Source organism: Saccostrea echinata, unplaced genomic scaffold (genome assembly GCF_033153115.1).
Source record: "Saccostrea echinata isolate AGI-Se365-2 ecotype Australia unplaced genomic scaffold, CSIRO_AGI_Sech_v1 ptg000025l, whole genome shotgun sequence".
Taxonomy (NCBI): domain Eukaryota; kingdom Metazoa; phylum Mollusca; class Bivalvia; order Ostreida; family Ostreidae; genus Saccostrea; species Saccostrea echinata.
The window spans coordinates 22,596,349-22,608,552 of NW_026889774.1; the positions used below are offsets into that span (position 1 = coordinate 22,596,349).

The 12,204-nt window shown below is 33.8% G+C and overlaps 1 protein-coding gene across 1 annotated transcript in view; it reads left to right on the forward strand.

Moving 5' to 3' along the window:
* The window catches only part of LOC133192190 (phospholipid scramblase 2-like), a 238,725-nt gene that overhangs the window by 158,585 nt on the left and 67,936 nt on the right, over positions 1-12,204 (forward strand). The window lies entirely within an intron of this gene.

Consider the following 12,204-nt stretch of genomic DNA (forward strand, 5'->3'; position numbering starts at 1 on the left):
AGAGAAAGACATTGATTGCAAACTAATAACTTAACTTTAGTTTTTCTATTGTCAACTTCTCATTTATGTAGCAGTATACCATTGTCACCTGCAAATGGACTTTATGTCTCCATGTTGATTCGCTACGCAAGAGCATGTTCTACGTATGAACAATTTCTAAACCAAGACAAGCTATTGACAAATCTTATAATACATTACAAATTGATAGGCCATTATTTTCATACTGAATTGTCTACGGAATTTTCCGTTTACCCAGTCATGGCAAGGAGCACATGGCGGGTGTGACCGGTCACAGGAGATGCTTTCTCTTCCATGGCACCTGATCCCATCTCTGATGTTTTTAGAGGTCCGTGTTTGCTCTCCTCACAATTTGTATTGTTTCAATGGACTTTGAGCATGATTACTGATCGTTATCTTCATATTTCATCAATTAATATAATTATAAATTTTACATAATTTTTTATATCATAGCCATGTCGGTCAGCGACCTTTCTTTGCATTTAGATCTTGAAAATATAAACATTTTAATACTATGTCTTTTTAATAATTTGGGGAAGTAATGATCTTTAACAAGGGTATCGCAAAACGGAGCATCTCTTCGAAAAGGAGCACATTGTGACGGTACATATTGTCGTTTTGTACATATTGTCGTCGGCAACAATATGTACCTACCCTCACTGCACATATTGTCCATCGGTACATATTGTCGCCGGCTGAAAAGTTACACATGTATATATTGTCGCTGGCGACATAATGTGCCTCACCCTCACTGTACATATTGTCGCCCCACAGATAATGATGCTTAAAGATTTCTTTTGTTGTTTTTTTTGGTAGTTTTGTGAATGTAATTTGTGTGTGAATCACACTGACGTGTCTCGTATGCTATTTCATGCAACGTGATTGTGATGGTACATTTTGTCGTCCTGTTCAAATTGTCGCCGGCGACAATGTGTGCCTACCCTCACTGCGCATATTGTCGTCCATCAGAAAACGTCGAAAGACAATGCACGGCCCCACCCTAGGCCCGGTTTGATTTGAAGATAGTTGAGTCTGCGCTCCTGAGGATGCTTTCATATGAACATCACTATTCATGGGCCTACTACTGTTTCTCAGTGGTGGATCCAGAAATTTCAGAACGGGGTGGTGGGTGTCAGAATTTTCAGAATTTTTTTTGACAAGAAAAAAAAAAGTAATTTGTATATAAAGGTGTGTCACTATATATGTTAATTAAATTATTTAACTATGAAATTTCACCGGTGGACTAAATTGAGAGTATTTACAATTTACAATGTACAAGTTAAACAAACAGAATCTACCTGTTACGTATAACACACTCACTTCTCACATCAAAACAAAAGCAAACGATTGTTTGTAAGAGGCAGTATCATGCAAAATTCTTATCATTTTATCAGAACATTATTCAACATCCAAAAAACTGTACAATTTAATTATCATTATTGCAATCACGATTTTTTGTATTGGTAAGAATACAATTCAATTTAAAAAACAAAGAAAGAGAGAGAAAAACCATATGCAATAGGGTCAGTTTATTTTCATAGCTTGTTAAACTGTGATTCTAAGTCGGCTTTAGGAATGTTTGGGTGGCCAAACCGTGCCGACATGGGCCAAAGCACTGAGAATGATTGTCGAAACGTATAAATGCCAGGATTGCTATTTCCGAATCATGAATGTTTACATTGTTTTATTAAATTCTTTATATTTAGCAAGTGATGTTACATTATCTCTAAAATTTTAAATATTATGATGCATTTAGTGCTGATGCTTCCACCAAGCAGTTGAGTTCGAGTCGAGGAAAGAATAATTCCTAACCCAATTGCACAAAACTCAATAGTCACATAAAGAAAAGATCAATAATCCTAAAATACTTAATTTTATATTTCAGTTCTTTTATTTATATTTATATGTAATTTATCACCCATTGACTCATCCACACACTCATGGGCCCTCCACCTTCATTGCGAGGGGATTAAAAAATCAATGAATTGATACTGTGTCAATATGATTCATGGGGGGATTAGTCGAGCCATATGCCCACGCCCCTTAGTGTGTATATCGGAAATTTCTCAGTCGTGCAATTTTAAATGTGTACAGTATTGTCTATCTACATTCTTAACAAATACACTTGACCTTGCGTTTTCTGATCCAGAACTTTTAACACGATTAGTACCTTCCTTTATAATAAGAGCGCTGAGCTTTTGGTGGCAAATCGTTTATTATAGTAAATATAAATAATCTTTTGATAAAATAGAAGTTTTAAAATAGAAATATTTAAATTTCCCCTTCAGAATCGGCTGCTTGCAAATTAAAATCTGAATAGTTAAAATGAAAATAATATTTTAATAAAATAGAAGTTTTAAAATAGAAATATTTAATTTTCCCCTTCAGAATCGGTTGCTTGCAAATTAAAATCTGAATAGTTAAAATGAAAATAATCTTTTAATAAAACTGAAGTTTTAAAATAGAAATATTTCTGCAGGTCTTAACTTGATAACCTTGAAAGTCTTCAAACATCTTATCAATTCAACTTTTGATAGAATTGTGGGGTGAAATCACTTCACAAAGTTTATGAGAATCCTGCGACGTTAATAATATTGAAATCCACAATAAATGATTTTATGATCTTTTTTTTTCATTATTAAGAATTTTATTTTACAGACAACAGTGTAATGAATAATGAATGTCCAGCAAATAGTAACAATAGTTCAATTGTATCAGCTACATGAAATGACATTTTTACCAACCATATCAATAAAACAAGCTCAACTTACTTATTTGGTGTAAGTTCATAAGTAAATTCTCTTTAGGATCTTGCTGTAAGCAAATTTAAACTACTACTAAATAATTGACATTGATGGGAATAGATAATAAAACATTGCAAATGTTTATACATGTCTTGACTTGCAGCAAAGGGTCAGATAACACATACCAATTTTATTGACACTAGAAAGCCTTATAATGTTGACCTAAGAAAAATATCGATCTTTATGGATTTGATGCGTTTGTGTATATGCTGTGTCCGGTTGTCTAATTTTATGAGAGAGTGAAACTTGAAGTTTTAATCACAAAGGAAAAGTTTAATGAGTTTTCTAAATTTAATTTCCGTAAAACATTAATTCCCTCCTTTTATCACGTGGTGTGAACCCCCACCTCATATCTTTTACGCACGCACATTTTCCCTACGGCGACGCCGCAAGTCAGTTAGAAGCCTTGAATCTAACTGCTTGTAAGTTATTTTAATATGTATTTTGTTATACCCGCACTTTCTAAAGAAAGTTTGGGAATATTGTTGTTATCCTGGTCCGTTATAATTATAAACATTCCGGATTTATTTCTTAAAAGAAACTGTTAAAACTAAGAATTTCCTGTGTACCAATCAGGTAAGGTTGCCGAAGAATACTAGAAACCCTTGTGTCAACTCAATCTTGGACTTTCATCTTTTAATTGTGCTAAAGAATGACCAGCGTTTTAAATGTATCAATATTTGGATATTTCACTAGAGAAAGACATTGATTGCAAACTAATAACTTAACTTTAGTTTTTCTATTGTCAACTTCTCATTTATGTAGCAGTATACCATTGTCACCTGCAAATGGACTTTATGTCTCCATGTTGATTCGCTACGCAAGAGCATGTTCTACGTATGAATAATTTCTAAACCAAGACAAGCTATTGACAAATCTTATAATACATTACAAATTGATAGGCCATTATTTTCATACTGAATTGTCTACGGAATTTTCCGTTTACCCAGTCATGGCAAGGAGCACATGGCGGGTGTGACCGGTCACAGGAGATGCTTTCTCTTCCATGGCACCTGATCCCATCTCTGATGTTTTTAGAGGTCCGTGTTTGCTCTCCTCACAATTTGTATTGTTTCAATGGACTTTGAGCATGATTACTGATCGTTATCTTCATATTTCATCAATTAATATAATTATAAATTTTACATAATTTTTTATATCATAGCCATGTCGGTCAGCGACCTTTCTTTGCATTTAGATCTTGAAAATATAAACATTTTAATACTATGTCTTTTTAATAATTTGGGGAAGTAATGATCTTTAACAAGGGTATCGCAAAACGGAGCATCTCTTCGAAAAGGAGCACATTGTGACGGTACATATTGTCGTTTTGTACATATTGTCGTCGGCAACAATATGTACCTACCCTCACTGCACATATTGTCCATCGGTACATATTGTCGCCGGCTGAAAAGTTACACATGTATATATTGTCGCTGGCGACATAATGTGCCTCACCCTCACTGTACATATTGTCGCCCCACAGATAATGATGCTTAAAGATTTCTTTTGTTGTTTTTTTGGTAGTTTTGTGAATGTAATTTGTGTGTGAATCACACTGACGTGTCTCGTATGCTATTTCATGCAACGTGATTGTGATGGTACATTTTGTCGTCCTGTTCAAATTGTCGCCGGCGACAATGTGTGCCTACCCTCACTGCGCATATTGTCGTCCATCAGAAAACGTCGAAAGACAATGCACGGCCCCACCCTAGGCCCGGTTTGATTTGAAGATAGTTGAGTCTGCGCTCCTGAGGATGCTTTCATATGAACATCACTATTCATGGGCCTACTACTGTTTCTCAGTGGTGGATCCAGAAATTTCAGAACGGGGTGGTGGGTGTCAGAATTTTCAGAATTTTTTTTGACAAGAAAAAAAAAAGTAATTTGTATATAAAGGTGTGTCACTATATATGTTAATTAAATTATTTAACTATGAAATTTCACCGGTGGACTAAATTGAGAGTATTTACAATTTACAATGTACAAGTTAAACAAACAGAATCTACCTGTTACGTATAACACACTCACTTCTCACATCAAAACAAAAGCAAACGATTGTTTGTAAGAGGCAGTATCATGCAAAATTCTTATCATTTTATCAGAACATTATTCAACATCCAAAAAACTGTACAATTTAATTATCATTATTGCAATCACGATTTTTTGTATTGGTAAGAATACAATTCAATTTAAAAAACAAAGAAAGAGAGAGAAAAACCATATGCAATAGGGTCAGTTTATTTTCATAGCTTGTTAAACTGTGATTCTAAGTCGGCTTTAGGAATGTTTGGGTGGCCAAACCGTGCCGACATGGGCCAAAGTACTGAGAATGATTGTCGAAACGTATAAATGCCAGGATTGCTATTTCCGAATCATGAATGTTTACATTGTTTTATTAAATTCTTTATATTTAGCAAGTGATGTTACATTATCTCTAAAATTTTAAATATTATGATGCATTTAGTGCTGATGCTTCCACCAAGCAGTTGAGTTCGAGTCGAGGAAAGAATAATTCCTAACCCAATTGCACAAAACTCAATAGTCACATAAAGAAAAGATCAATAATCCTAAAATACTTAATTTTATATTTCAGTTCTTTTATTTATATTTATATGTAATTTATCACCCATTGACTCATCCACACACTCATGGGCCCTCCACCTTCATTGCGAGGGGATTAAAAAATCAATGAATTGATACTGTGTCAATATGATTCATGGGGGGATTAGTCGAGCCATATGCCCACGCCCCTTAGTGTGTATATCGGAAATTTCTCAGTCGTGCAATTTTAAATGTGTACAGTATTGTCTATCTACATTCTTAACAAATACACTTGACCTTGCGTTTTCTGATCCAGAACTTTTAACACGATTAGTACCTTCCTTTATAATAAGAGCGCTGAGCTTTTGGTGGCAAATCGTTTATTATAGTAAATATAAATAATCTTTTGATAAAATAGAAGTTTTAAAATAGAAATATTTAAATTTCCCCTTCAGAATCGGCTGCTTGCAAATTAAAATCTGAATAGTTAAAATGAAAATAATATTTTAATAAAATAGAAGTTTTAAAATAGAAATATTTAATTTTCCCCTTCAGAATCGGTTGCTTGCAAATTAAAATCTGAATAGTTAAAATGAAAATAATCTTTTAATAAAACTGAAGTTTTAAAATAGAAATATTTCTGCAGGTCTTAACTTGATAACCTTGAAAGTCTTCAAACATCTTATCAATTCAACTTTTGATAGAATTGTGGGGTGAAATCACTTCACAAAGTTTATGAGAATCCTGCGACGTTAATAATATTGAAATCCACAATAAATGATTTTATGATCTTTTTTTTCATTATTAAGAATTTTATTTTACAGACAACAGTGTAATGAATAATGAATGTCCAGCAAATAGTAACAATAGTTCAATTGTATCAGCTACATGAAATGACATTTTTACCAACCATATCAATAAAACAAGCTCAACTTACTTATTTGGTGTAAGTTCATAAGTAAATTCTCTTTAGGATCTTGCTGTAAGCAAATTTAAACTACTACTAAATAATTGACATTGATGGGAATAGATAATAAAACATTGCAAATGTTTATACATGTCTTGACTTGCAGCAAAGGGTCAGATAACACATACCAATTTTATTGACACTAGAAAGCCTTATAATGTTGACCTAAGAAAAATATCGATCTTTATGGATTTGATGCGTTTGTGTATATGCTGTGTCCGGTTGTCTAATTTTATGAGAGAGTGAAACTTGAAGTTTTAATCACAAAGGAAAAGTTTAATGAGTTTTCTAAATTTAATTTCCGTAAAACATTAATTCCCTCCTTTTATCACGTGGTGTGAACCCCCACCTCATATCTTTTACGCACGCACATTTTCCCTACGGCGACGCCGCAAGTCAGTTAGAAGCCTTGAATCTAACTGCTTGTAAGTTATTTTAATATGTATTTTGTTATACCCGCACTTTCTAAAGAAAGTTTGGGAATATTGTTGTTATCCTGGTCCGTTATAATTATAAACATTCCGGATTTATTTCTTAAAAGAAACTGTTAAAACTAAGAATTTCCTGTGTACCAATCAGGTTAGGTTGCCGAAGAATACTAGAAACCCTTGTGTCAACTCAATCTTGGACTTTCATCTTTTAATTGTGCTAAAGAATGACCAGCGTTTTAAATGTATCAATATTTGGATATTTCACTAGAGAAAGACATTGATTGCAAACTAATAACTTAACTTTAGTTTTTCTATTGTCAACTTCTCATTTATGTAGCAGTATACCATTGTCACCTGCAAATGGACTTTATGTCTCCATGTTGATTCGCTACGCAAGAGCATGTTCTACGTATGAATAATTTCTAAACCAAGACAAGCTATTGACAAATCTTATAATACATTACAAATTGATAGGCCATTATTTTCATACTGAATTGTCTACGGAATTTTCCGTTTACCCAGTCATGGCAAGGAGCACATGGCGGGTGTGACCGGTCACAGGAGATGCTTTCTCTTCCATGGCACCTGATCCCATCTCTGATGTTTTTAGAGGTCCGTGTTTGCTCTCCTCACAATTTGTATTGTTTCAATGGACTTTGAGCATGATTACTGATCGTTATCTTCATATTTCATCAATTAATATAATTATAAATTTTACATAATTTTTTATATCATAGCCATGTCGGTCAGCGACCTTTCTTTGCATTTAGATCTTGAAAATATAAACATTTTAATACTATGTCTTTTTAATAATTTGGGGAAGTAATGATCTTTAACAAGGGTATCGCAAAACGGAGCATCTCTTCGAAAAGGAGCACATTGTGACGGTACATATTGTCGTTTTGTACATATTGTCGTCGGCAACAATATGTACCTACCCTCACTGCACATATTGTCCATCGGTACATATTGTCGCCGGCTGAAAAGTTACACATGTATATATTGTCGCTGGCGACATAATGTGCCTCACCCTCACTGTACATATTGTCGCCCCACAGATAATGATGCTTAAAGATTTCTTTTGTTGTTTTTTTGGTAGTTTTGTGAATGTAATTTGTGTGTGAATCACACTGACGTGTCTCGTATGCTATTTCATGCAACGTGATTGTGATGGTACATTTTGTCGTCCTGTTCAAATTGTCGCCGGCGACAATGTGTGCCTACCCTCACTGCGCATATTGTCGTCCATCAGAAAACGTCGAAAGACAATGCACGGCCCCACCCTAGGCCCGGTTTGATTTGAAGATAGTTGAGTCTGCGCTCCTGAGGATGCTTTCATATGAACATCACTATTCATGGGCCTACTACTGTTTCTCAGTGGTGGATCCAGAAATTTCAGAACGGGGTGGTGGGTGTCAGAATTTTCAGAATTTTTTTTGACAAGAAAAAAAAAAGTAATTTGTATATAAAGGTGTGTCACTATATATGTTAATTAAATTATTTAACTATGAAATTTCACCGGTGGACTAAATTGAGAGTATTTACAATTTACAATGTACAAGTTAAACAAACAGAATCTACCTGTTACGTATAACACACTCACTTCTCACATCAAAACAAAAGCAAACGATTGTTTGTAAGAGGCAGTATCATGCAAAATTCTTATCATTTTATCAGAACATTATTCAACATCCAAAAAACTGTACAATTTAATTATCATTATTGCAATCACGATTTTTTGTATTGGTAAGAATACAATTCAATTTAAAAAACAAAGAAAGAGAGAGAAAAACCATATGCAATAGGGTCAGTTTATTTTCATAGCTTGTTAAACTGTGATTCTAAGTCGGCTTTAGGAATGTTTGGGTGGCCAAACCGTGCCGACATGGGCCAAAGTACTGAGAATGATTGTCGAAACGTATAAATGCCAGGATTGCTATTTCCGAATCATGAATGTTTACATTGTTTTATTAAATTCTTTATATTTAGCAAGTGATGTTACATTATCTCTAAAATTTTAAATATTATGATGCATTTAGTGCTGATGCTTCCACCAAGCAGTTGAGTTCGAGTCGAGGAAAGAATAATTCCTAACCCAATTGCACAAAACTCAATAGTCACATAAAGAAAAGATCAATAATCCTAAAATACTTAATTTTATATTTCAGTTCTTTTATTTATATTTATATGTAATTTATCACCCATTGACTCATCCACACACTCATGGGCCCTCCACCTTCATTGCGAGGGGATTAAAAAATCAATGAATTGATACTGTGTCAATATGATTCATGGGGGGATTAGTCGAGCCATATGCCCACGCCCCTTAGTGTGTATATCGGAAATTTCTCAGTCGTGCAATTTTAAATGTGTACAGTATTGTCTATCTACATTCTTAACAAATACACTTGACCTTGCGTTTTCTGATCCAGAACTTTTAACACGATAAGTACCTTCCTTTATAATAAGAGCGCTGAGCTTTTGGTGGCAAATCGTTTATTATAGTAAATATAAATAATCTTTTGATAAAATAGAAGTTTTAAAATAGAAATATTTAAATTTCCCCTTCAGAATCGGCTGCTTGCAAATTAAAATCTGAATAGTTAAAATGAAAATAATATTTTAATAAAATAGAAGTTTTAAAATAGAAATATTTAATTTTCCCCTTCAGAATCGGTTGCTTGCAAATTAAAATCTGAATAGTTAAAATGAAAATAATCTTTTAATAAAACTGAAGTTTTAAAATAGAAATATTTCTGCAGGTCTTAACTTGATAACCTTGAAAGTCTTCAAACATCTTATCAATTCAACTTTTGATAGAATTGTGGGGTGAAATCACTTCACAAAGTTTATGAGAATCCTGCGACGTTAATAATATTGAAATCCACAATAAATGATTTTATGATCTTTTTTTTTCATTATTAAGAATTTTATTTTACAGACAACAGTGTAATGAATAATGAATGTCCAGCAAATAGTAACAATAGTTCAATTGTATCAGCTACATGAAATGACATTTTTACCAACCATATCAATAAAACAAGCTCAACTTACTTATTTGGTGTAAGTTCATAAGTAAATTCTCTTTAGGATCTTGCTGTAAGCAAATTTAAACTACTACTAAATAATTGACATTGATGGGAATAGATAATAAAACATTGCAAATGTTTATACATGTCTTGACTTGCAGCAAAGGGTCAGATAACACATACCAATTTTATTGACACTAGAAAGCCTTATAATGTTGACCTAAGAAAAATATCGATCTTTATGGATTTGATGCGTTTGTGTATATGCTGTGTCCGGTTGTCTAATTTTATGAGAGAGTGAAACTTGAAGTTTTAATCACAAAGGAAAAGTTTAATGAGTTTTCTAAATTTAATTTCCGTAAAACATTAATTCCCTCCTTTTATCACGTGGTGTGAACCCCCACCTCATATCTTTTACGCACGCACATTTTCCCTACGGCGACGCCGCAAGTCAGTTAGAAGCCTTGAATCTAACTGCTTGTAAGTTATTTTAATATGTATTTTGTTATACCCGCACTTTCTAAAGAAAGTTTGGGAATATTGTTGTTATCCTGGTCCGTTATAATTATAAACATTCCGGATTTATTTCTTAAAAGAAACTGTTAAAACTAAGAATTTCCTGTGTACCAATCAGGTAAGGTTGCCGAAGAATACTAGAAACCCTTGTGTCAACTCAATCTTGGACTTTCATCTTTTAATTGTGCTAAAGAATGACCAGCGTTTTAAATGTATCAATATTTGGATATTTCACTAGAGAAAGACATTGATTGCAAACTAATAACTTAACTTTAGTTTTTCTATTGTCAACTTCTCATTTATGTAGCAGTATACCATTGTCACCTGCAAATGGACTTTATGTCTCCATGTTGATTCGCTACGCAAGAGCATGTTCTACGTATGAATAATTTCTAAACCAAGACAAGCTATTGACAAATCTTATAATACATTACAAATTGATAGGCCATTATTTTCATACTGAATTGTCTACGGAATTTTCCGTTTACCCAGTCATGGCAAGGAGCACATGGCGGGTGTGACCGGTCACAGGAGATGCTTTCTCTTCCATGGCACCTGATCCCATCTCTGATGTTTTTAGAGGTCCGTGTTTGCTCTCCTCACAATTTGTATTGTTTCAATGGACTTTGAGCATGATTACTGATCGTTATCTTCATATTTCATCAATTAATATAATTATAAATTTTACATAATTTTTTATATCATAGCCATGTCGGTCAGCGACCTTTCTTTGCATTTAGATCTTGAAAATATAAACATTTTAATACTATGTCTTTTTAATAATTTGGGGAAGTAATGATCTTTAACAAGGGTATCGCAAAACGGAGCATCTCTTCGAAAAGGAGCACATTGTGACGGTACATATTGTCGTTTTGTACATATTGTCGTCGGCAACAATATGTACCTACCCTCACTGCACATATTGTCCATCGGTACATATTGTCGCCGGCTGAAAAGTTACACATGTATATATTGTCGCTGGCGACATAATGTGCCTCACCCTCACTGTACATATTGTCGCCCCACAGATAATGATGCTTAAAGATTTCTTTTGTTGTTTTTTTGGTAGTTTTGTGAATGTAATTTGTGTGTGAATCACACTGACGTGTCTCGTATGCTATTTCATGCAACGTGATTGTGATGGTACATTTTGTCGTCCTGTTCAAATTGTCGCCGGCGACAATGTGTGCCTACCCTCACTGCGCATATTGTCGTCCATCAGAAAACGTCGAAAGACAATGCACGGCCCCACCCTAGGCCCGGTTTGATTTGAAGATAGTTGAGTCTGCGCTCCTGAGGATGCTTTCATATGAACATCACTATTCATGGGCCTACTACTGTTTCTCAGTGGTGGATCCAGAAATTTCAGAACGGGGTGGTGGGTGTCAGAATTTTCAGAATTTTTTTTGACAAGAAAAAAAAAAGTAATTTGTATATAAAGGTGTGTCACTATATATGTTAATTAAATTATTTAACTATGAAATTTCACCGGTGGACTAAATTGAGAGTATTTACAATTTACAATGTACAAGTTAAACAAACAGAATCTACCTGTTACGTATAACACACTCACTTCTCACATCAAAACAAAAGCAAACGATTGTTTGTAAGAGGCAGTATCATGCAAAATTCTTATCATTTTATCAGAACATTATTCAACATCCAAAAAACTGTACAATTTAATTATCATTATTGCAATCACGATTTTTTGTATTGGTAAGAATACAATTCAATTTAAAAAACAAAGAAAGAGAGAGAAAAACCATATGCAATAGGGTCAGTTTATTTTCATAGCTTGTTAAACTGTGATTCTAAGTCGGCTTTAGGAATGTTTGGGTGGCCAAACCGTGCCGACATGGGCCAAAGTACTGAGAATGATTGTCGAAACGTATAAA